The following is a 23,438-nucleotide window of genomic DNA, read 5'->3' as shown; positions in this document are numbered from 1 at the left end:
CAGGAGAGCAGCCCCTTTGCCCGGCTGGAAGGAACAAAATCGGCTGGTGCTATGGATTGCATCTGGAAATTCTTGGCGTTTAATAACAAATCACTTCAGATCAGATCTCATTACTCAGATCTTTATTTGGAAGCACTTCAGTTTCCCTTCTCTCCTTCTCAGAGAGATACAGGGTTCGGGAAAGCTGCCCCCAGCCTGGAAAATGCACCAGCGGCTCCTCCCTCCAGAACAATTGCCAGGGCGGAGGAATTCTTCAAACAGCTGTAAATCCTCCCACCAACATCTCCCTCCTTTAGAAACTACAACAGATCCTCACATCAAAGCCTCCTGTCAGCTGCCGAGAGAAAGAATCAATAGTTTAACAGAAAAGAAGCAACATGAACGCTGGGTGCGTGGTGTAAACACCTGTATTGCAAATAACTCAAATATCACTTGAGAAATGGAGGAGAGTCAACTCCTGGTGCTGCGGGTCCTGAGGGGCCCCGCGGAGGCGTTGCCATGAGGAAGCAGTCAAAACACCAGCAGGGGCTTTGTTGCAGAGTTGGGTCAGTGGGGGAAAGATGGGGAAGATGGAGAGATGGCGATGGGAATCTGAGGGTGGGATGGCCAGAGCCAAAAGCCTGAGTAGAGAAATAAGGCAGAGAAATGCGGAACAGACACACATACTGAAATGGGCATCAGGAGCTCTGCCAGTCTCCACACTGCCACCCAGTCATTGTGATGGCTCAAGCCAGTAACCTTGGGATCTTCATCCATCCGAGAAGGACAGTGAAGGAAGCCAGAATATGCCATCTCAAAATGTGCCTCTGACTTAAAAGTTATTTTGAGCTGAAGGCAGTAAGCAGTCAATGCAGAGAAAGCTCCCCCTTTTCTGCCTAAAGCAGGAAATAAATTCTCCTTTTACTGGAGACAGACTCTTAGTCCAGAGAAGGCACCAGAGGAATCTGCAAACACACTTTGTTAAACTAAGCCTAGTTTAATCTTCCTAGTTAAGGAAGATAAGGATTCCCTCGTCCTAGTTAGACTACCCCCAGTCCAAACTCCTTTGTCTTGTCAGCTCTTCATAAATGTATTGTTTCCTTGTCTAACAGGTGTAAAAGCTTCCTGCTTTGGTCACCTCTTTGGGTCTTCATTCTCTTGTGAAGGCTCCCATACACATGTTCAAATTCTACAAAATTTACATGCTTTTCTCCTGTTAATCTGTCTTTGTCAGTTTAATTTTCAGACCCAGTCAGGGACCCGAGAGAGTTGAGGAAAACTTTTTCCTCCCCTACAGTGAATACTCACAGAGTTTCCCTCCAGCTCTCTGAGTTCATAGACTCTAAGTAAACCCCCACAGTGGATGAGTGTGTGAGTCTGTGTGTGTGTGCGCGCGCACATGTAGTGGTGCCTATCTTTAATCATTTTGGTTTTGAACTCCAATGCCACTTGATAGTTATTTGTTTTTTAATTTATTGGGTTGCTGTGATGTCTACTATGGTTCCATGTGATAAAGTCAGAGCTTGCTTCAATATGTGGTAGAACTGCATTTTCCGAGCAAAGCCCCGAGTTATCTCGATTCCGTAGTTTAAACTAGGAATAATTTCCTCCCTGGCTGCCAAACACTTGGCCCGGCTCCGATGGGAGATGATCCAGACAGCAGCCATGGTTTTGCCTCCTTCTAACTCCACACAGAGACTTCAGTGGCCCCAATGCTTTTCTGCCCATGGAAGGAACAAAGAGAGTATTGCTAAGATTGTCATTTTCGGTGGCTTCAAATCCTTTCCCAAAAGTGCCAGTTGGGGCAGGGAGTGGAAGTCGGTGGATTTTTATCAAGCATCCAGCTCTTCTCAGACCTGCTCACATAACTGACATGGTTTGTGTACTGATTTCACTCTTGGCTTCCTCCTGTCCCTCCAAAAACTCGTCTTCCCCATGTCCCAGTGTTCTCACCTACTCGCCTTTAATTTAATCTAAATTGGTATCTTGCAGTAGCACATTTTGAATTGCTTGAAATCCTATTGGAGGTACAGTGGATACAAATACATGAATACATAAACTAACAAGCCCTGGACCTCTTTCTCCCCCAATTTATAGGAAGGTGCATATGGGGGAAGATGGGAAAACAGAATTTCCTTGGTGACTTGGGGTAGAAATGAGGTGAAATTTTTACCTGGAGTTTAAGTGAAATGGGATGAGTGACAGTGAAAAGAACAAGTGTGAAGTCTTCAGTGTGGATGACAGTGGGTTGTCTGTAAGAGGAGAAATAAAGAACCATATGGACAAAATGATTTCCAGAGTGAGGGGTGATGTTATTTTTTGGTTGTCAATTCAGTACAAAGGCACTGAGACTCTGCTCAGAAGGACCCTGCCAGGGAAGGACCCTAAACTTCCTTGAGTCCCTCAAGGGGCCAGTGGCTTTCCCACGCATTATCTCATTGAGTTCATACAACGACTCTTCCAGACAGGAATTGTTCACATTTTATAGATGGAGAAACTGAGGCAGAAAAAGGTTAAATAATGGGCCCAAAGAGACACACCAGCAAGGGGGAAAAATAGCACTTCAATACAGTTCCTCTGATCATTTCTTTATATTACATCTCCTTATATCACATCGTATTGCATCCTCTGATCATTTCCTCATATTACATTCCATTACTCCTTGCATTACATAATGGGCTGCTTAACCCATTAAAAATGTTGGGTTATAAAATAATCAATAAGGCAGTGTCTTCTCCCACAGGGTATGTAAAATCTGGGAGATGGAGGAAGAAGGTCCAGGAATGCCTATTGTATAAAAAAGGGACAAGAAAGGACAAAACAAGTGTTCTCAGGAAGGTGACAACACTTCTGATTGATTGGTCTAGAGGACCTCTGAGGGAAGAGGGACAAGGTCAGGAAGCAGCCCTCTTCGCTGCTCTGGGTCCCACCACAGCCTTTAGTCTAGAAATGACCCATGTCCTCAAACAGGGTTTCCCTGTGCCCCAGGAATTCCCCAGAGTTCCCCACTGGCCACGTTCCTCAGCCTCAGCTCAACCAGGCAGCCTGGAGGGCACAGGGAGAGGAAGGTGGAAGAGATCCTTGTGGTAAAGAGATAAACAGTTGGGCTGGGAGCTAGAGCTGGTTGCTCCTCCCCTCTCTCCACACTAGAGACTGATAATTGTACATGTTTGTCTTTGTGTGAAGGGCTCCCAAATCGAAGAAGTGAGAATTACACTCATAAACCCAGGGGACTGGCTTTAAGGGAGGAACAGTGCACCTTATCTCTGCCCCCAGCTGTGAGCCTGATTGATGCTATTAAAATTCCCAGGGAGCATCACCAGCAGCGCTGATGATGGGAGGTGGGGGGGGATGTGTGGGAATGTGCAGAAAGAGAGAGAGAGAGGGAAGCAGCCTGGGAAATGCTTGTTGATTTCCTTCTTGAAATAGTCCAGGTGGGAGGAGCGATAACTAAGGAATGAAAACGCATGATATGGAGGATTTCATGGCTGTTGCCCACGATAGTGTGGGGTAGGTGCTGTCTAAAGACAAGGCCTAAAAAACTTAGTTGCTCCCTTAGATGCAAGAATTTAGAACCATGTCTCTCTAAATTAGGATAATCAAATTAATGCATAGACTCATTCCTCAGCCTCCTCTGACATAGAATTAGAGGAGAGTTTAGGAATAAAAGAGCTGTGCTCAAGTCTTTATCAGCTATGTGACCTTGGGAACTCCTTTTAATAACCTCTTTACTCTAGATTGTTCATCATCAACTTCACAGTATTGTTATTAAAAAACAAGAAATAGTGAAGATGAAGGCACTTTGCATGCTGTGCAGTGCTGTATGAATAATGCTTATTCATTCGAACCAAACTTTAGCCTTGAGAGATCCAAAACACGGATTTGGAGCTGGGCCAGTTTGAATGGATACTGCGATCTTGCCCACCTGCCGTGGCTCCCTTGTAACTGACATCACAGGGGTCTGGCCTGTGGTCCAGGAGGTTTTGGATGCCGGCAGCAGCTTTCATGGGAATGGCCAACAGAGGGACCCCACAGATGCTGCCCCCTGAATGAGTGCTTTGTCAACAAGTCCCACTCAGGCATGAGGCCTGTAATAGAAATTGCAGGATATGTTGTTCTTCCTCTGGCCAGGCAAGTGGAATGGACCTTGGAACATCTTTAAAGGGGGTCGTGGTTCCCTCTCTGCCAATGAGAGGGGCCTGGTCCTGCCCTTGTTCCAGGAAATAGGGCCGCTCAGTTTGACATCTTCCATTCTCCTCAACCAAGGATGCACACAAAGTCTCTCCTTAGGACTAGCTGGAGAGACAGTGTGTCATGGGGTGCCACCTCCAGATCTCCTTGGGCCTTTTTTGGCCATTACGTTGTGGTGTAGACTAGCACGCCTCATCACCAATCATTGTGATTAGTTTTATAAGTACCCTTCTCTGTGAGCAAGTGCCAATGTGCTTCTCTGACTTCTTAATTCCCCACAGTGGAGATTCTTGACCCTGGTTCCCTCCCTCAGCCTTCCTCCTCCCTCCCTCCTCCTCCTCTCATCTTCCTGCTCTCTTCTTCCTCCTCCTCTCCTCCTCCTCCACCTGCTCCTACTGCTCTACTTTCCTCCTGCTCTCCTGCTCCTCCTCCTTCCCCTCTCCTCCTCCTCTTCTTCTCTCTTCTCTTGCTCTCACTCTTGTTCTCTCTCAGTGCCCCAACTGTTTCACTTGGCCCCTCCACTTTTGGAGTTGAACAAAACATCACCACGTAAGGTACGGGATCTGGCTTCTGAGATGGGGACCTGCATGATATAATCTGGCAGTCTAGGGGAGTAGATTTCTCTGGGAAGAAATTTGACAGATGAGAGATGGGAGATGGGAGATGATGGGAGGGAGCCCTGTAGATAAATCCCTCTCCTTTCTCCCTCTTGTACACTGTTCTGAGGTATGAGATACGTTTCTCCTTGCTATCTCTCCAGAGAAAGCCCTTGTGCCAAGCAAAGACTTTTGTTAAGCCCCTGGCTGTCCTTCTTGCCTAGCACTGGCCAGAGTGGAAGGTCATCCTATGGAATCACTTCTCACCTCGACTTACCTCACCTCCCTTTGACCTTCACCACCTGGGTTGCACCTCTCACTTTTCCCCCCCAATCTCTGCTTTTCTAGAGGACCAGGGCCAAGACACCCATTTTATTTTTTTTGAGATCAAAGCACACTTGTTTACTTCTCCTCAGAGGTATTTAAAACATCTCTGATTGTGGCCTTTCTATTTGTTATCCATTACAGAAGGGATGTGAAGGAGGAAGAGAAACTCTGAGGAGGAGAGGAGGAGAGACAGAGGTCCCTGTCTTGCTCCTAAAAGCCCAGCTGCAGACCCTCTTTCATCCTGAAGAGGAAACCTGCCCTTTGTGTGGATACAAAGTCCCAAGCTTTTTAGAAATGGGTGGGCCTGGGGCACAGAAATCTTCACGGGGTGGGATGTAGAGAGAAGAGTTTGGCAGGCCTTTCTAGGAAAGGCTGTCCATTGACTAAAAACTTGCCCAGAAAGGAGACACCATAACAGACACAGATCAGCCACAGAAGGACTTCTGTTCTCTCTCTTTCTCTCTCTCTCTCTCTGTCTCTCTTCCCCCATCTGTCCCCTGCCCTTAAGACAATATAATCAATGAAAGAACTTAGAAAAAATGAACTGTAAAGAGTATAAGGAGTCTTGAGATGGACTTTCAACGTGCATTGCTTCTGTCATGGGGGTTTACTTTTATTTGCCTTTTGAAAGATAAGGCTGTGTCAATGGCAGCCAATCATCTCACAGCCTGGCTGAACAGGCTGAGTTCATGAACGTGGATGGGGCACAGAGAGAGGCGGTCTTTTCCCTGCTCCTATTCTGGGCTCTCTGGAGTTCCACATGCATCATGTGTGCCTGCAACCAACTGCTGGGACGTAGTGATCAGCTCTGTGGCCAGTGTCTGGTAAATAAGAACATCTCTGATGTACAGATTGCAGAAACTGGCTTCTCCCTCTGCTCTCCTGCCAGGAAATGAAGACTGCACAGAGGAGGAACACTGAATGTATGAGGAATATTTGTTTCCATTTCACTGTCTCTGGTGTTGTGTTTTGTGGATTCAGGGAAGACCAATTGGAGGGACCAATCTAGAATGGGCTGGATGTTGACTTGGTCCAGCCACATGGGCCAGGGAAGGCAACTTCAACCACTAAAAGGCAAAAATGTCACATGAACACTATGCATCTCCATGTTCATGCAGACTTAAACCCCAACATGCCCCAAATGGAGTTCCTCGTCCTCCTTCTAAAGCCCGTTCTTCCTGTAGTGGTCTTTCTATCAACTGATGGCACTGTCTTCCACCTCATCTCAACTTAGCATCAAGAACTTAGGTCACCCTTGACCCTTCTCTTCCTTATCCCCATGTCCCATCATCAATCTCATTGGTTTTGCTTTATAAGATTATAAGATCTCTGGAATCATCTCTCCTCCCATCTCCACTTTTCCACCATAGTCCATCACCCATCACCTCTTTCCTGGGTGATTGCAATGGCATCACTCTTGCTATATGCCTACATGTTCCTGACCCTGCGGCAAAATTAAGTTTTTTGAAAATACAAATCTTATTATTATTCCTCCTCTGTAAAGCCTTTTAATGTCTTCCCATTGCCCTCTAACTTCCTTTTAAGCACTGTGTAAGTTTGAGTCCAAGTCCCAAGGTCCTTAACCAAAGTTTCTAGGCCTTTGTCAGTACCTTCCTGCCCACTCCACTCCTCTCCCTCTCCACTGCTGGGTCCTTTCAGCCTTTCACGTGTTCTACACTTGCCTCCGAGCCTTTGATTATGTTGTTCCCTCTGTCTGGGAAGGCCTTCCTTGCTCCATTTCCCTTCATAGCACTCCTCAAGCCTGCTGTTACTTATTCATCTAATTTTTGTATTCTTCACTAGACACTCAGCTCCATGGAAGAAGGTACTGTTTTGGTTACCGCTATAGCACTAGCACTCAACACAGTCCTTGGCACCTAGGAGATGCTCAAAAAATTATATGCATATATATATATGTATATATAGAATTGAGGAGATTTTGGTAACACTGCTTTAGAACTGTAAAGGCTATATAATACTGGTGATTTTTATTTCTACTTTCTAGCTCAGAGCAAGCAGGATAGAATATCCTATTATCATTTGGACTTGAGTGGAACTTATTTATATCTGTGTGTGAAGGCTTCCAGGCATTTGCATCTTAAGCTTTTTATTTATACCTGCAGAATGAAAGGATTTGTGCTTCTTTAAAGGAATTTCTGGCAATAGCCAGCAGGTGGGTTCATTAAGGAAGGAACAGAACACTCTCCTCCCTATTTTTATTTCTCTTTTATAGTTTGGAAACTGAAAAACAACGAGACAAGCAGCTGAGGCCAAAGAAAGAAAGCGGGGGCTACGCTCTAGCTTTGGAGCGCTCTTCTCACCCCCTTTCAAAGGATTAACCCCAGGGTCCCCATCTGAAGGGGATGGGGCTACTGGCCTGCTGGGAAGGTGGCTTTGTGGAGTAGGAAGTGCCAGCTGCCCTCAGACACCCTGAGTTCAAAGCCTCTATTAGCTTTGGGGCATTGAATAGCCACTTCATTTGTGCCTCAGTTTCTTCATTTGTAAACCAGAGATCAAATCCCTGATCTCAACATTATTGGGAGGATTAAAGGAGATAACGTATCAGAAAATATGTTGTAAGCTGCACATGCAAATTAAAGGTGATATAATGGGATGCTACTAAACCAAACTTTCCAGACATAGAAATAAAGTCTGACATTTCTTCGTCGTGAGCTGCCCCCCGCCATTGCAGCCTCATTGAAGCCGTCTCAGCAGCTTCAAGATCAATGCTGAGGATTTGCATCTCTCCCTACTCCAGTGATCTAGAAACTCAGAGATTGGCCCTAGTCATCTTACATCCCTAATAACCAGCAATGTCAGACACCCAGGGCACTTTGAATAAATGTTTGTTGATTGAATATAAGGTGGGAAGCAAGGAGGTGGAATGTATGAAAAAAAAGGTCAGTAGGGGAGGGGTGAGCTAGATCCCTAGTGAAGTTTACATTTTCTTAGAAGTCAGGGAGAACAACAGAAGAGCTGAATTAACTGGGATGTTCCCTCCTAACTCCCTTAGGCTCAAACCCAATTCCTAGAACTCTCCTGGCCTGGAGCCAGCTGCAGGGATGAGGATGAGGAGGGAACGAGGTGCTCTTTGTCTAGGCTTAATTCAGCTGTGTTGGCCTCCACTTGGGGGCCCTGCTGAGCTGCTGGGAGCAGTGCTATAATCTGAATGCCCAGGTTCCCAGATTTGGGAGCCTTTCCAGAGATGCATGTCCTGGTCTCACCCTCAAATAAAGCTGATAGAACCAACACACAAAGAAACATTTCTTCCCAGTCCCATGAAACCAACTAGACATCTATCCATCCACCGAATATCTGTTAGGTCCCTGCTGTGTGCTGGGCTGGGTGCTGGAGTGACATAAAAGGAATCACACCCTGTGCTGGTCTCAAGCTGGGGGAGCAAGACTTCTCTTCCATGCGGGCAAAGCCCCTGGGGGAGGGAGCCATCCCACAGGTCCTGGTCAGGGAAGAATACAGCCCCTGCCACCAGGAGCCTGGTATTGCCACCTCTCTCTCCATTGCTCTTGCATCACCCTCAGCCTGTGGGTGCTACAGGTACATGGTGCCAAGAATCCAGGGGATTTCCTTGAACCCTCCACCTTACTGAGAAATTGAAAATCACCAAACAGGATGTTGGTCATGAAGCAGACCTTTGGAACTACTGAACAGCTTTCTGTAGCAATCCTTTCTGGGGCCGACAAATAAGGAAATCATTCCCTTAGGATGGAAAAGATTTTTTTTTTTTTAGAGCGAAATGGTTCTCTATGGTGAACTGAAATTAGATCTCCCCTTGGCTGGAATGGAACCCATCTCTCAGTACTACCTGAGGCCTGGGATGTGATAATCTAGATATTTTTCTAGGGTCAAAGAAGAAGGGTATGAGGACCCACCTTCCCCACTGGCTGCCTCTTAAGAATGTGGCATCCAGCTTTCTCGTGGTGCAGAGAGAGAACAGCCCTGAACTGGATTGCTGAGTGTCCTTCAGCTGAGGGAAGATCACTTCAGGGCAGATGGAGCAGCCACAGAAGAAGAAAATGATAATTACTCAACTGGTCCTGGGCCCCATATTGAATCTATCCTGCTCTTCAGCTTTTTCCACACACAAAGCAAGAGGTTCTTTGTCATTTGAAAAGATTGCACAGGAGCGTGAGTGTTCTCTGAGCCTTCCCTGTCAGAGCCACTTTCTCAATACATTTAACAAGCAGGGGCTGCCAAGGGCCCCCAGCCAGCACCGCGCAGGCCTGGATGACACTTGAGTGAGGTTTTGCCACAATTCTGGCAGAGCCCTTTCAAGCTCCATTTTTGGACATGCTACAGCCAACTAGCTTTCAACAAGGAACCCCTCCACTCCCAAAGCTGGTCAGTCAGGCAGCTTGACTGCGAGGCCTTTCTTCCCAGGCCTTGTGGAAAGAACCAAAGGAAGCTGCCTCCACTCATGCATGTGCTATTTCTGAACAAAAGGGCCTGTGTGCGCTGCCACAACAGTGTCTCTGGATCCAGAGCACGGGCATCGCTTAGTGCCTTGGGCTGGAGGGCCAGCAGTGTGTCCGAGGGCGTGCTGGAATACAGATTGCTGCTGAGCCTTTGGGGTAGTGCCCGTCATGTGGCTGGGCCCGGCTCTGGCAGCCCGACATTCGGCTGTCAACAGCTTGCAGGGCTGTTTGCTGCATGGCCAACATCCCGTTTGGTGATTTGACAAGAGTCCCAGGCTCTCTTCGCATATCAGAACTCAGGTCTCGGCGCACCCAGCGTGGGATGACTGCATCTGGACAACTGAGACGTTCCTTGCCATTGATCAACCACTCACTCAGCTCAGAAAATGCAGCTGGAGACTCTCTTAGAGCCTCTGCTTACTGCGCTTCATCCACAGAATCTCGCTGCAAAGTGGGCCTTCATTATTCATGGAAAGACAGCGGTATCCGTTACAGGGCAGGGTCTTGAAAAAGGGCTGACATACTTCAACAGATTCTGATAAAGAGAAGAAAGATTGGATGGCCTCTTCCCTTATTTTCTAAACACTCCCCCCCAATAATAATAATTAGTGCCATTGTTGTGGGACCCAGTCTAAAGGGCACTGTCCAAGTGGGCTGAGATGCACCTTATATATTTTCCCCTTTAATCCAGCTTCAGTGCTTTTGTGGGAGCAATTTGCAAAAGGTACATGGCTCGTTAGTGTGGAGGTTTGCTCTTCACCTGTATGCCACTCGGTAAATTCATAAGCAGGATAAGCATCTTCTTCGATCACATCTGCGCATCCTCTCAGCTCTTTTTTGTCCCCACTTCTGTGTCTCCATCTTCTCCTCATTCATCAGTTTTCTCCTGCCTTCTCTTCCTTCACTCTCCTACCTGGACCTAGTGGCTCATCAGGTCTCATCAGATCTCTCAGCTCCCCTCAACTCTCAGCAAGCAAAATCCCAACTTGGATGCTTGGAAGCCCTCACAGCCTTTGCCTTTGCTAAATGGTTGAGACTGAGCACTCTTGGGCAATGGATACTCCCGTAGAGGCTGGGCCATCACAAGTGCATGACCCCCAACCTCCACTGGGCCCTCAGCGCTGCCCATGTTACCTTTACCTGTTCTCCGAGAGCTCCCTCCTCTTTGTCCCTAGGTAAGCACTCCAGGTCTTCCAACACTCACCAAGGCTCCCATCCAAACTTTAGTCTCTCAAACTCAGCAGATAAACTTGTCTCCAACTTCAAGACCATCTGTCTCGTTCTCCTTCAACTTCCTCTACGTACAAACACTTTCACATCCACACTCACCTTCACCTTCAGTCTCATAGATGTGTCCCTCTATCTGTGTCCTTCACTCTCTTCCTGATGCCTACTGGCAGACTTTGATAGTTACCCTTCTTGTTTCATTTTTATAAAATCTCTTCTCTCTCCCTTTCAGCCTCTAAATATACTCGAGTTTTATGCCGTCTTCCTCCAGTTACTTCTCAACTTCCCCTCTCCCGCTCGCTTCCAAACTTCTTGCTGTCTACACATCCATTCATCCTCAGCTCTTTGTACTCTGGCTCCTGTTTCCACCCACCAGGCTACTAAAACTGCTGTCACTGAGGTGATCAGCAACTTCCCTGATAACCAATTGAATAGACTAGTTCAGCCCTTTCCTTGCTAGAACTTTCTGAGGCATTTGAAAATATGGACTTCCCTTCTTTGAAGCTTCCAGATCCCTTAACTTCCATCTGCTACCTTCTCGGTTCTCCATAGTCCCTCTGAAAGGGCCTCCTCTTCCTCTGCCTGTCACAGGTGTGTGGGTGTTCTCTAGGATTCTGCTCTGACTCACTGCTCATCTTGCTCTGCCACACACGCTCCCTGGTGAAGCTCATCCTCTCTCGTGGGATGTGCAGATAACTCCCAAATCCCTCTCTGATAGAGATCTTTACCCCTAGCTTCTCCGATAGGCGTCACTAATCCAGCATTTCCAGAATGGCAATTGGGGGCAATTTCCCTCTTAAACCACCTCCTTCTCACCTTGCTGAAGGCACCGTGGTCGCCCTGTAGGGGTGGAGATGTTGCTATGCCATTCCTTCCCTCTCTCTACATGCATGCACTCTGATCACCAAGTCCTCCCAGGTGTCTCTGAAGTTTATCCCTCTCTCCCTACTCTCCCTATGACCACTCTCTCGCCTGGCCAGACACAACAGCCTGCAGATGTCTGCCCTCACCATCCTCCACCTAGCTGCCGAGTGACCCCTTGGAAAGGTGAAACTGGACTTGTCAAGTCCCTGCTTAAAACCCTTCCATTGTTTCTTTCTGGTCTGGACTCTCTGCAGGTCATACAAGGCCTTCTGGGACCTGAGCTGCTGGCCCTTTTCTGCAGCCTTGCCTTTTCTGCTCCAGCAGCACAAGTAACCTGTGCTGTCTCGTTTTCTCTTCAGCTTGGAGTGCCTCGTCCTCCTCCTCTGGCCGCTCATCTCTTCACTTGGCTGACTCTTACCCATCTTTTACGACCAAATAATTTGCCTTCTCTTCATTCCTCCTCCACAACCATCTTGTATGTGCTCCCATGATATTCTGAGCCTATCCCCACTGTTATGGGTTGAATTCTGTCCCCGGAATTGATAGTCGAAGTCCTAACCCCTAGTACCTCAGAATGTGACCTTCTTTGGGAATAGGGTCATTACAGATGTAATTAGTTAAGATGGGGTCATACTGGAGGAGGACAGGCCCCTAATCCAATACAACTAGTGTCTCTATAAAAAAGGGAAATTTGGACACAGACACACGGGGGTACGCTATGTGAAGATGAAGGTAGAGATTGCGCTGATGTTTCTACGAGCCAAGGACTGCCAAAGACGGCCAGCAAACCATCGGAAGCTAAGGGAGAGGCCTGGAACAGATTCTCCCTCACAGGCCTCTGAAGGAACAACGCTGCCCACACCTGGATCTCACACTTCTAGCCTCCACAACTGTGAGACAATAACTCCCTGTGGTCTAAGCCATCCAGGTTGTGGTATTTTGTTATGGCAAGTTATGGCAGCTCTGGGAACCAATACACCCACCACTGCGCTCTTGTATTGTCATTACCTGCCTATGTCCCCCGCTGCCCGTCATGAACTTGCTAAAGGCAGGAAATGTGTCTTATCCATCCTGTATCCCCAGTGCCATAAACAGTGTCTTACAACATAAAAAGACTCAAGTATTTGAAGAATGAACTAGTCAAAGCCCAACATTCCACAAGAGTCAGACAAGCCACAGACTAAGAAGCTTGACAGGTTTGCTGCACCTCAGCTCCCTGAATTTCTTTTTTTCTGATGGATTCTTGTTGAATCTGTCCATGTCGTCTTGTTCATCATGGGTGAGTGTGCTGGTGGTTCTTCTGTTGGCCTTCCAGAAGAATGTTCTGCCGTTTCCTGCCCATTTCATGCCTGTGGCTACAGGTCCTGCTGTGCAGCCCTCTCTCAAGGTTCCAGCTCTCACTAGGATGTGGCCACCCTGCTCTGTCCCCCGGCCTCTTTAGGCCTAGGGATGGTTGGGACACCTCACTGTTGCTAGACCCAGGAACTTCATTCCTTTTTGTCCCCTTAAGTCTGCCTACTCCTCTGTAAATAGTTTCTCCACTTAACTCTGAAGAGCCATCTGTTTCCTGCTGAGACCTTGAGAAATATAGTCAGTAGGCAGGTGGGTGGGGACTAAAATGATAAATATGGTGCAAAAATAATTGCTTGGTTTTTTAAAAAATAATCTTTTTAATCCCATTGCTTAATTCCCTCCCAGTTCTATTTTCAAAGTACCACATACCTAGCATTTTTACATAAAGACCTTATCTATGCATTTGACTAAATATAGAACATGTTTGGTTTAATTTGATGTTTTATTGAATACCTGCAATTTTGCCAGGCACGATGATGGGCACTTGGGGTCAAAAGAGGAAAAGATCCTACTTCTGCTCGAGAAGACCCAGACTGTAGAGGGGAGACAGACACATCGTGGATAACACGAGGGTGTGGGAGCACCAAGGAGACCATTGTGCCTGGCCTTGGGTTGGGTCCCACATCTGAATTAGTACTGAAATGTGGTGGATTATGTCCTCCCAATGTAAACATCTTAGAGCAGTACTGGCCCTTCCACTTCAGTTGTTTTTCATAGAATAATCTTCAGATTTTTTTCATCAGAGAGATGCTTCTAACAGCCAAATACATACAAGATGATCATTTAAGGTGTTTTCGGGTGAAACTTCCACCTTATATTTTCTAACATTATAGGTCCCTTGTTTTGGCAAGGACTTTAAATGGTCACCTGGCCTACCAATTCCCAATTTTGGATGATGATGGGAGTGGCTTTTTAAGAAAATTGGTTCCTGGAACTGGCCCGGTGGCATAGCAGTTAAGTTCGTGTGCTGCACTTCAGTGGCCCAGGGTTTGCACGTTTGGATCCCGGGCGCAGACCTAGCACCACTAGTCGAGTCATACTGTGGTGGCATCCCACATAAAATAGAGGAAGATTGGCACAGATGTTAGCTCAGGGCCAATCTTCCTCACACACACAAAAAAAGAGGTTCCTGAGCCTCATGGCCATCTACTGAATCAAAACCTGAGGGGGGCAGAGGGGCACAGGGGAACAATGGGAGAGGGATCGCTGGAGATCAGGATTTTTTGTTTTTGAAACCCTTGTAATGATTCTGATGTTCAGTCTGGCTGGCAACAATTGTTCTGGATTAGCTGTTATTCACAACAACTATAATTTAGACCAAGGTTTTTCCAAATGTGGTTCCTCAGCCATCTGAGTGTGTTGTACTGGCAGAAGGATAGACATATATATCAATGGAACATAATTGAGAGTCTAGACATAAACCTTTACAGTTATGGGCCATTGATTTTCTACAAGGGTGTCAAGACTATTCAAAGGGGGAAAGAATAGCCTTTTTAACAATGGTGCTAAGACAACTGGATATCTACATACAAAAGAATGAGGTTGGACTCTTACCTCACAACATATACAAAAGTTACTTCAAAATGGATCAATGAACTAAATGTAAGAGCTAAAAGTACAAAACTCTTACAAGAAAACATAGGCATAAATTTTTGTGACCTTGGATTAGGCAATGAATTCTTAGACATGACACCAAATGCTCAAGAAATAAAAGAAAAATTGATGAATTGGACTTTATCAAAATTAAAAATTTTGTGCATCAAAAGACTATCAAGAGAATAAAAAGATAACTCACAGAATGGGAGAAAATATTTGCAAATCATATCTCTGATAAGGGATTTATATCTAGAATATATAAAGAATTCCTACTACTCAACAACAACAAAAATACTCAAACAACCCAATTAAAAAATGGGCAAAGCACTCAAATAGACTTTTATCTAAAGAAGACATATGAATGGTCAATAAGCACTTGGAAAGATGCTCAACATCACTAGTTCACTAGGGAATTTCAAATCAAAACCACAAAGAGTTATCACTTCACACCCACTAGAATAGCCATGATAAAAAAGATGGACAATAGCAAATCTCGGTGAGGATATGGGGAAATTGGAACCCTTATTCATTGCTGATGAAAATGTAAAATGGTTCAGCAGCTGTGAAAAAACAGTTTTGGCTATTACTTGTGACCCATGAGAATTAGAAACATATGTCCGTACAAAAGTGGGTACACAAATGTTCATATCAGCATTATCCATAATAGCCAAAGAGTGTAAACAATCCAAATGACCACCCACTGATGAACAGATAACTGAAATGTGGCATATATACACACAATGGAATATTATTCAGCCATAAAAAAGAATGAAGTACTGAAACATGCTACAGTATGGAGGAACCTTGAAAACATTATGCTAAGTGAAAGAAGCCAGACACAAAAGACCATATATTGAGTGATTCTGTCAGTAGGAAATATTCAGACTAGGCAAATCCACAGAGACCAGAAAGTAGCTCAGTGAGCGTCAGGGGCTGAGAAGGAAGGGTGAAGAACGGGTAGTGAATGCTAATGAATATGGGTTTCTTTTGGGGGTGATAAAAAAGTTTTGGAATTAGATGGTGGTGGCGATTGCACAGCTTTGTGAATATACTAAAAAAAACCCACTGACTTGTACAGTTTAAAAGAGTGAAATTTATGATATGGGAATTATACCTCAGTTTTAAAAATTAATTAATTAAAAAAACTCCCTGGGTATTTGGAGCCTGGAAATCTGCATTTAAACAAGTCCTCAAGATGATTCTTAGGCACATTGAGATTTGAAAACCACAATTCCTCATTTGCATCACTTTATTCCTTGAAAATTTGAAAGACTTAAAATCTGTTAAAAAACAAAACAAACAGAAAGCCAAAAACAGGCAATCCAGGGCACAGAAAGTGATTATTCATTGAACAAATGTTTAGCTGCTTCCTGCCATGTAGCAGGTAGCATGCTGGGCCCAATGAGCTAGTCACAACCCTGCTATAGAGGAATTTAGGGCTCGAGAGGGACACAATCAACTCAAGTAAATGGTTACAATACGAAAAGACAATTGTGACATCTGCTTTAATAGTGGTTTTTACAGAGTAGGGCAAGGTCAATAAGGAGCCCCAGAGACAACTCAGAGGAGCCAAAGGAGGAGGCAGTATGTGAGTTGAGATTCAAGATCTGGGCACCTAGAAAGGTGGAAGAAAGAATGAAAGAGGGACAAGGAGGGCCTTGCAGGCAGAGGAACATCGTGTACAGAGGCACAGAGGTGTGGGAGAGCTTGGTATATTAAAGCAACCGTAACAGGTTGAAACAAGATGCCCAAGGGAGATGAGGCAGGAGAGGAAGAGAAGAGTTAGCTTAGTGTGCGGTGAAGAGCCATTGGAGAATTTAGAAAAATAGGGCACCAGTCCCAGATTGGGAAGATTAGTCTGATGGCAGGGTGGGAGATTGGGGCAGAGGGAATGGGAGCCTGGGAGGCTGGTGGGAAGAAGGCTTTGTCTGAAATGCTAAAGGTCCGTACTAGAGCAGTAGAAGAGAGGAGGAGGGAAATTGAGTCTATACTTATTTAGGAAGGGTACATATAATCCCTGGGGATTGACGGAATGCATTGTAGGATGTTTAGCAGCATCCCTGGCCTCTCCCCACTAGATTCTAGTAGCACCTCTCCAGTTGTGAGAAACAAAAATATCTTCAGAAATTGTGTGGAGGGAAAAATCTGGGGGACAAAATCTGCTCCAGTTGAGAACACCACTGGTCTAGGTAAGTGAATCCTGCAATGGGATATTGTCACATCTCCCTCAGGGTGACTTTCATGCATCCTTTGAGTGCCTAGATGAGAGTGAGCTGAAACTGCACTGAGCTTACTGACCTGATCATAGGACTGTTTTTGTGCTCGTTCACTAATAAACGCCTGTACGTGAGGCAGAATGTGGTCCTAGATGTGCTTTGATTGTGAGGTTGTTGGTGAGGAGACCTGTAGCCTTTACCTTCCTCTAACAATTGGGAGATACCATCAGCTACCAAATAGATACTAAATGTGAACAACCAACTGACTTAGGTCAGTTTGCAACATGTCTTGATGTCTTGTTGTTTTCTGGCTGGACAAGGGATGTTATTCCCTGTTAAATTAGTTAAACAAAGAGGCCATTAGACTGAGTAGCCTATGTGAGCAAACCAAAACCTAAGCCTGAAGTACCTCCAAGGTTAAGAAATCAAAACCTAAGGACAACCAATCACAAACAGCCAACTTGGCTTTCCCAAATAAGGCAACCCCTTAAGCTATAGCCAATCACATCATTTCCTTGCTTTGCTTCCACTCTTCTCTACAAGTCTTGCCCCCAGCTCAGGTGGGTGGAGCACTCCTAACCACTTCCGGTTTGGCCCTACCTGATTTGAATGGATTTTTTCTCAAATAAGCTCTTGAAATGTTTAATATACCTCAGTTTATCCTCTAACACCTGAAATAGAGGATCTCCGAGAGTGTTCATGGACAAAAGTGAGAGGCAAGATGCAGCAGAGCTAGCTCCAAGACTAGGAACTTTTAGAATGCACAGAATGCATTTCTTCTGGGTTCCTCAAGTGATTGATTTATAGGAATTTTCACCCCAAACTCATGGGTCTGTGATCATCACAGCATGGCCCAAGCACGGTTCCGCCCAGCTTTGTGGTCAAGCAGATCTCCTCAGCAGAGAGCTCCACCTTGATAGCCATGGCACCAGGTAACAGCCACAGGATGTCTGAGAAGGAAAGGACCTTAGAGAGATCTCTCCTGTTATCATCCACAACCGTTCTGTGCCACCTAACTAGTGTTCTAGCTTCTTTCTTCTTCCCATATACCCTATTCTCCACACTGCCTCCAGAATTATTACTTGTAAGTAAATCTATCTTGTCACCTCAGGATGAAATCCCTTCAATGGCCTCTTATGGCATTTAAAATAATTCCACAATTCTTATTTGTTTTACAAAGTTCTCAAAATCTGCTTTCCAACTTCATCCAATCCTTGTCTCTCCACTGAACTCCAATCATAGTGGCCTCCTTTTGGTTTCTGGAATATGCTTAGATCTTTCCCATCTAAAGGCCTTGGACTTTGGTGGTCCCTTTTCCAGGAGTGCTTTTCTCCAGGTCTTTCTATGGCTGCCTCCTTCTCATTCACCAGGCTCAGCTCAGATGATACCCTCTCAGAGAGGCCTCACTTGCCTTCCCTATCTAGGGAGGCTCCTTTGGTCCCCATCATTGCCATCATATCACCTCTTTACTCCTTTGCTGCCACTTTCACTGGAAGAAATTATCTTGTTCATTTGCTGATTGATTGCTTGCTCCTCCCTCTAAAATGCAAGATCCTTGACAGCAAGGAATTGCCCAGGCCTTGGTCAGCATTTTGTCTCTGGTGCCTAGTATGTGGTCTGCCATGTCTCAGGTGCTCAATTGATATTTGATGAAGAGATGGATGAACTTTCGGGTTTGTGCCAGAGTAAACCCATTCAACTTGTGTGTACAATGACGGCCAAGACAAGACGTCCCTGTATCCTTGTCTTTGCTATAAATTAAGAACTGTCTTTACTGACTCCTGCAAAGGCCTGCTTGCAGGTCTCTAATCATTTTGGAGCCTCCCACCCATCCCCCTGCCCTGTAAAAGGGTAGAGATGTCTTTGTAAAGGCAGATCCTGGGTCTTTCAGATCGAATTCACAAAATTGTTGCTTCTGTTACGGTGGTTCTTCTCTTCTTTCCCTCCCACCCTCCCTCCCTCTCTTTCTCTCTCTGGCCTCTTCCAGAAAAGTTCTGTGTTAATTGAATAGCTTAACATTGAATCCGTCTTCCTGTTAACTTACAAAGTACCTTCAGAAGCCTCATGATTCAGTTCTAAAGGCTCCAATTGGCTGCACTTTAGCTTTTGGCCTCTTTGTAAAATGATTAATGATCTGTAAACAAGCACTTACATAGAATGGTGAAAGCACCCACTATTTAGAGGCCCCTTGTGGTGAATCCTTTTTGTGAATGGAAGAACTGTCTGGTTTATCTCCTCTGTCAATATGGATTTTCCTATTTCAGAAACTGTGTCAGTTACACCTGCATCATTTACATGAATCCAAAACGTGCTGCTACCCCCTCTCTCTCCTTTCACCTGATCATGCCATCCAGTCATTCAGTATACCTTTATCAAGCACCTACTATGTGTCACAGGGATTAACAAGGCAGCCCCTGTCCTCAGTGATGCACCATCTGATAGGGGAAAATGGACAAGAGAATGACCAAATGTAGTCTGATGTAAGAGCCCCAGCGAAGCCTCCGGAGATCAGGGAGCACTTTAATGATAATCCTTGTGCTGCTTGGGGGAAGATGAGTGACACGTAGCCAAGCAGAGGGAAGGCAAGGGCCAGGAAGGGCAAAGGACCATTGTGGTCAAAGGCATGGATGTATGAGAGAGTGGCTTTTCAGAATGACTCCAGCCAAGTGTGGATGCGGATCACTAAAGGGCTGAGGCTGGAGGAATGAGCAGCACCATGAAATTACACAGAGGACTAGAGAGTTTATTCCTCAGGTGATGGAGGACCATCAACAAGTGTCAGGGGAACCATAGGAGGCCACGGGCAAAGCTGCACTGTTAAAAGATTGCTTGTGCAGCTCTTGTGGGGAGATGATTGAAAGAGAGGTAGGATGGGTGGCAGGGGGAACTGTCAAAGGACATTGTCATAGTCCATTCAGGCTGCTCTAACAATGTCATAAACAAGGGGGTTTATAAATAACAAACATTTATTTCTCACAGTTCTGGAAGCTGGACTGTCCAGGATCAAGGTGCTGGCAGATTTGGCGTCTGTAGAGGGCCTGCTTCCTCAGTGATGACTGTCTTCTCTATGTAACCTCCTACAGAGGAAAGGACGAACCGGCTTTCCAGAGTCTCTTTTATAAGGGTGCTGATCTCATTCACAAACATGCAGACCGTAGCAGACACCAAAGTTATCCAAGTGAGAAATGAGGAGGCTCTGAGCCAGAGATTTTTCTCCTTGGACATGGTGGCACCTGGGGAGGCACGTCCTCACTGGGCTTTGGAGAGTCCAGAAACTCTTTTGTGGAAAATGTGGTATTCGCGTGAGCATTCTTCTGAGAAGAGGACCAACAGCTTTCATCAAATTTGCCAAAGGATCCATGACACTGAACCAAGACCAGAGCAGAGTGGATGGAGAGATCAAATGCAGGAGGAGACAGTTAGAAAGAGTCACTGGGAGGCATGACAGAGAGGATGTAGGTGGAGAGGAGAGGGGGGTGATGAGGCCAAAGGACAGACTTCTGGCTTGGGCCATGATTAGGAAAATTTGTATCCTTTACCTAGAATCCTGGTGAAAGCACCGTTTGGGGGCAGGGGGCAGGAGAGGGGGAGGAGATAAATTATTCATTGAATCATCAATTATTCATTGAGTTCTTCCGGTCTCAAGTACTGTCCTAGGTGCTGAGGATTCAGCTAAATAAAGAAACTTACATTCCAGTGATGGGAAACAGACAATAAACACATTCACGTAAGGTGGTGATAACTGCTTTGAAGAAGAGTAAAGCAGGGTAAGGGGAGAGAGAGTGATGGGAGTGCTATTTTTGACAGGCTGGTCAGAGAAGCTTCTGTGAGCAGATGGCATTTCAGCAGAAACCTGAGTGAGGTGAGGGAGGAGGGTTGTGGCTATCTGATCTCGGGCAATAGCACTTCAGGCAGAGGGAATAACCAGGACAGATGCCCTCTGATAAGTGCATCCTTGGCTTATTGGAGGAACAACCAGGAAGCCAATTTGGCTTGAGTAGAGTGAGTCATAGGAAAGTCTAGCTGATGAGGTGCGGGAGGGAGCTAGAGGTGAGATCATTTAGACCCAGGGCTTGAAAGAGCATAGTAATAATTATGAATTTTTTTTTCTAAGTGCAATGGGAAACCACTGGAGAGCTGGAGAGCACTAAGGACCCACCTTTACTTTGGGACATGTTAAGTTTGAAAGGGTGTATGAGACATCCAGGTGGAGGGGTGCAGTGGGCAGTGGATATGAACCTACAAAGGGCTGAGGGTTGGGATGTATTTGTGAGAGTCATCATCATCATCTATATGGTAGTGGAAATCATGCATGTGGACGAGTTTGCCTTGGAATTTTGTAGAATGTGATGAGAAGGGGAGCAACTTGAGGATACCAGCAGTTGAGGGGTAGAGAGAAAAGAAGTTTATGAGGAAGCTTGAAAAAGAGTTGGCAAGACAGGAAAGAGAAGAACCAGGGAAGAGGGAGTCGTCAAAGTAATGGTGGAGAGATTCTGAAGGTTGATAGTCTCAGATGCTGCAGAGAGAATAAAATGAGGCCCAAAGAGTATGCTTTGCATTTCTCCATCTATAAAGTAGTGCAGAGGGATTGGAAGTGGGAAGACCACGTGGGCTAAGGAATAAATGAGCCGCAGTGAGTCAGTGTAGACATCATCTCAAGTTAATAGACCTGGCCCAGACTTAATGTTTACATCTTCTGAGCCATGCCCATTGGGCTGATGGCCACATTGCAGGCTTGGTTATCAGTAGGACAGAACCAAAATACCTCATGCCAAGTGGTGGAGTGGTCAGCAGATCAGGAGGTTGTGATCTTAGGGTTTGTGTAGATTGAGGAGGAAGCAAAACTGGGAAGATTCTGTTAAAGGGGAGCCAATGGAAGAGTTAGGGTTTGAAGCTCCTGATAAGCTTGAGGTGTAGGTAATGTGGGCATAACAAGATGGGGGGTAGAAGAACGGGGGGCTGAGGTCCAAGGAGATATTGCAGTCACGGATTTAGAAGGTGAAATAGAGAAAAGCCAAGGGCGTGGAGAATATGGGTTAGGTGGAGCAGAGGTGAAGTTTACTGACCTTGAGGAGAGAAAACCTAATTCTGCTAATGTAGGCTGGTGACTGGGGAGGCTAAGAGATTACAACCATGGAAAGATGGTTTGCCTAAACAATTTAGTAGATCCTATGCAGCATTTATTTGTTTTTTTAATGGAATGAAATAGAATAAAACAGAAATTATCTGAAAGCATCATTCTTAATTTAAAAAGAATGTTTCAAGAAATTTGTTTTAATAGTGTGTGTGTGTGTGTGTGTGTACTGGGTCAAAATGCAAAATGTGTTGCTTATTGTGGATCATGATAAAGAAAAAATTGAAGCTGAGAGGTTATGAACTCCAAGGCAGAGTTCTTGCAGGAAGGTGGAAGGGTGTGGAAGGTGAGACAAGAAGCTTCAGCCTGAGCCTCTTTTGGTCTAAGCCACACGGAGCACAGGAGAATGGAGACTGGTCCAGTGGCAGACCAACAAGAGTACTGGGTACTTGGTTCAGATATGCCAATAAAGGAACTCATTCCTCTGAGGTCCAGAAGCTCTAAGAACTGAGCTTTCTCAGAACAAGGTGTGATCATTACAAATGGTGCCATTTGGGGATGTAGTCACAATATCCAGAAATCATAACACCAAAACAATCAATCAAACACTCTTGTTTTGGGAAAGAAGCAAGGTCTGGCTTAAATTTAGCTCTGTCAAAACGCAGCAAAATCTGCTGATGCCATTCTGCGGATTCTGCCTTAGTTTCTCAGAGGCTTCATCTTCAGAATCTTGCGTAAGCAGAAAGGGTGAATTTCAATTTTTCCCTCTTTGGTAAATTTCATTTGACTTTTCCCTTTTAGAGTCCTCATTATCTTTTTTTCCCCTTTTATTCTCCTGTCCGTTTTGTTACTGTGCTGAAATTTGCCTGTAGTACCATGAATGCTAAATAATTGGGTTTAGTTGCAAGAATGAAGACGAGGAAGAACAGGTCTTAGGTTTCCCAAACATGGCGAGGAGTGTCCCCGGAGCTGGCACACGCCCTGGGTGGCAGAGACTGATCGTTGTTCTGCAAACTCATTTCTCCTGAGCAAACAGAGAGACTGTCTTCCCAGTCTCCTTTGCAATTAAGTATAACCGTGTGACTCAATTTTAGCCAATGGAGTGTGGAGGGAGAGGCGACAGGCATGGCTTCCAGGCCTGGCCTATAAAAACTTGCCACATTCAGTCCTGTCCACTTCCCCCATCTGCAGGCTGGATGTCAATGCCAGGGCAGAACTGGGAGCCTCAGGGTGAAGATGACAGAGACTCAGCCAGCCTGGGCCCTGAGGACTGCCTGGAGCAGAGACCTCCTCCACATCCCTCCCATTCCCAGTTTGTTGGACTTTATGGGCATGAGAAAGAAACATTTTCTTCTCTTATTTTATTTATTTTTATTTATTTTATTGCAGTAACATTGGATTATAACACTATATAGTTTTCGGATGTACATCATAATATATTTCGAATTCTGTGTAGATTACGTCATGTTCACCACCCAAAAACTTATTATAGTCCATCCCCTCACATGTGAGCCTATTCACCCCTTTTTCCCTCCCCCCGACTTCCCCTACAGTAGCTACCAATCCAATCTCCATTGCTATG

This window comes from Equus caballus, chromosome 2, assembly GCF_041296265.1.
Source record: "Equus caballus isolate H_3958 breed thoroughbred chromosome 2, TB-T2T, whole genome shotgun sequence".
In the NCBI taxonomy this organism is placed as follows: Eukaryota; Metazoa; Chordata; class Mammalia; order Perissodactyla; family Equidae; genus Equus; species Equus caballus.
This window is presented reverse-complemented; position numbering follows the sequence as displayed.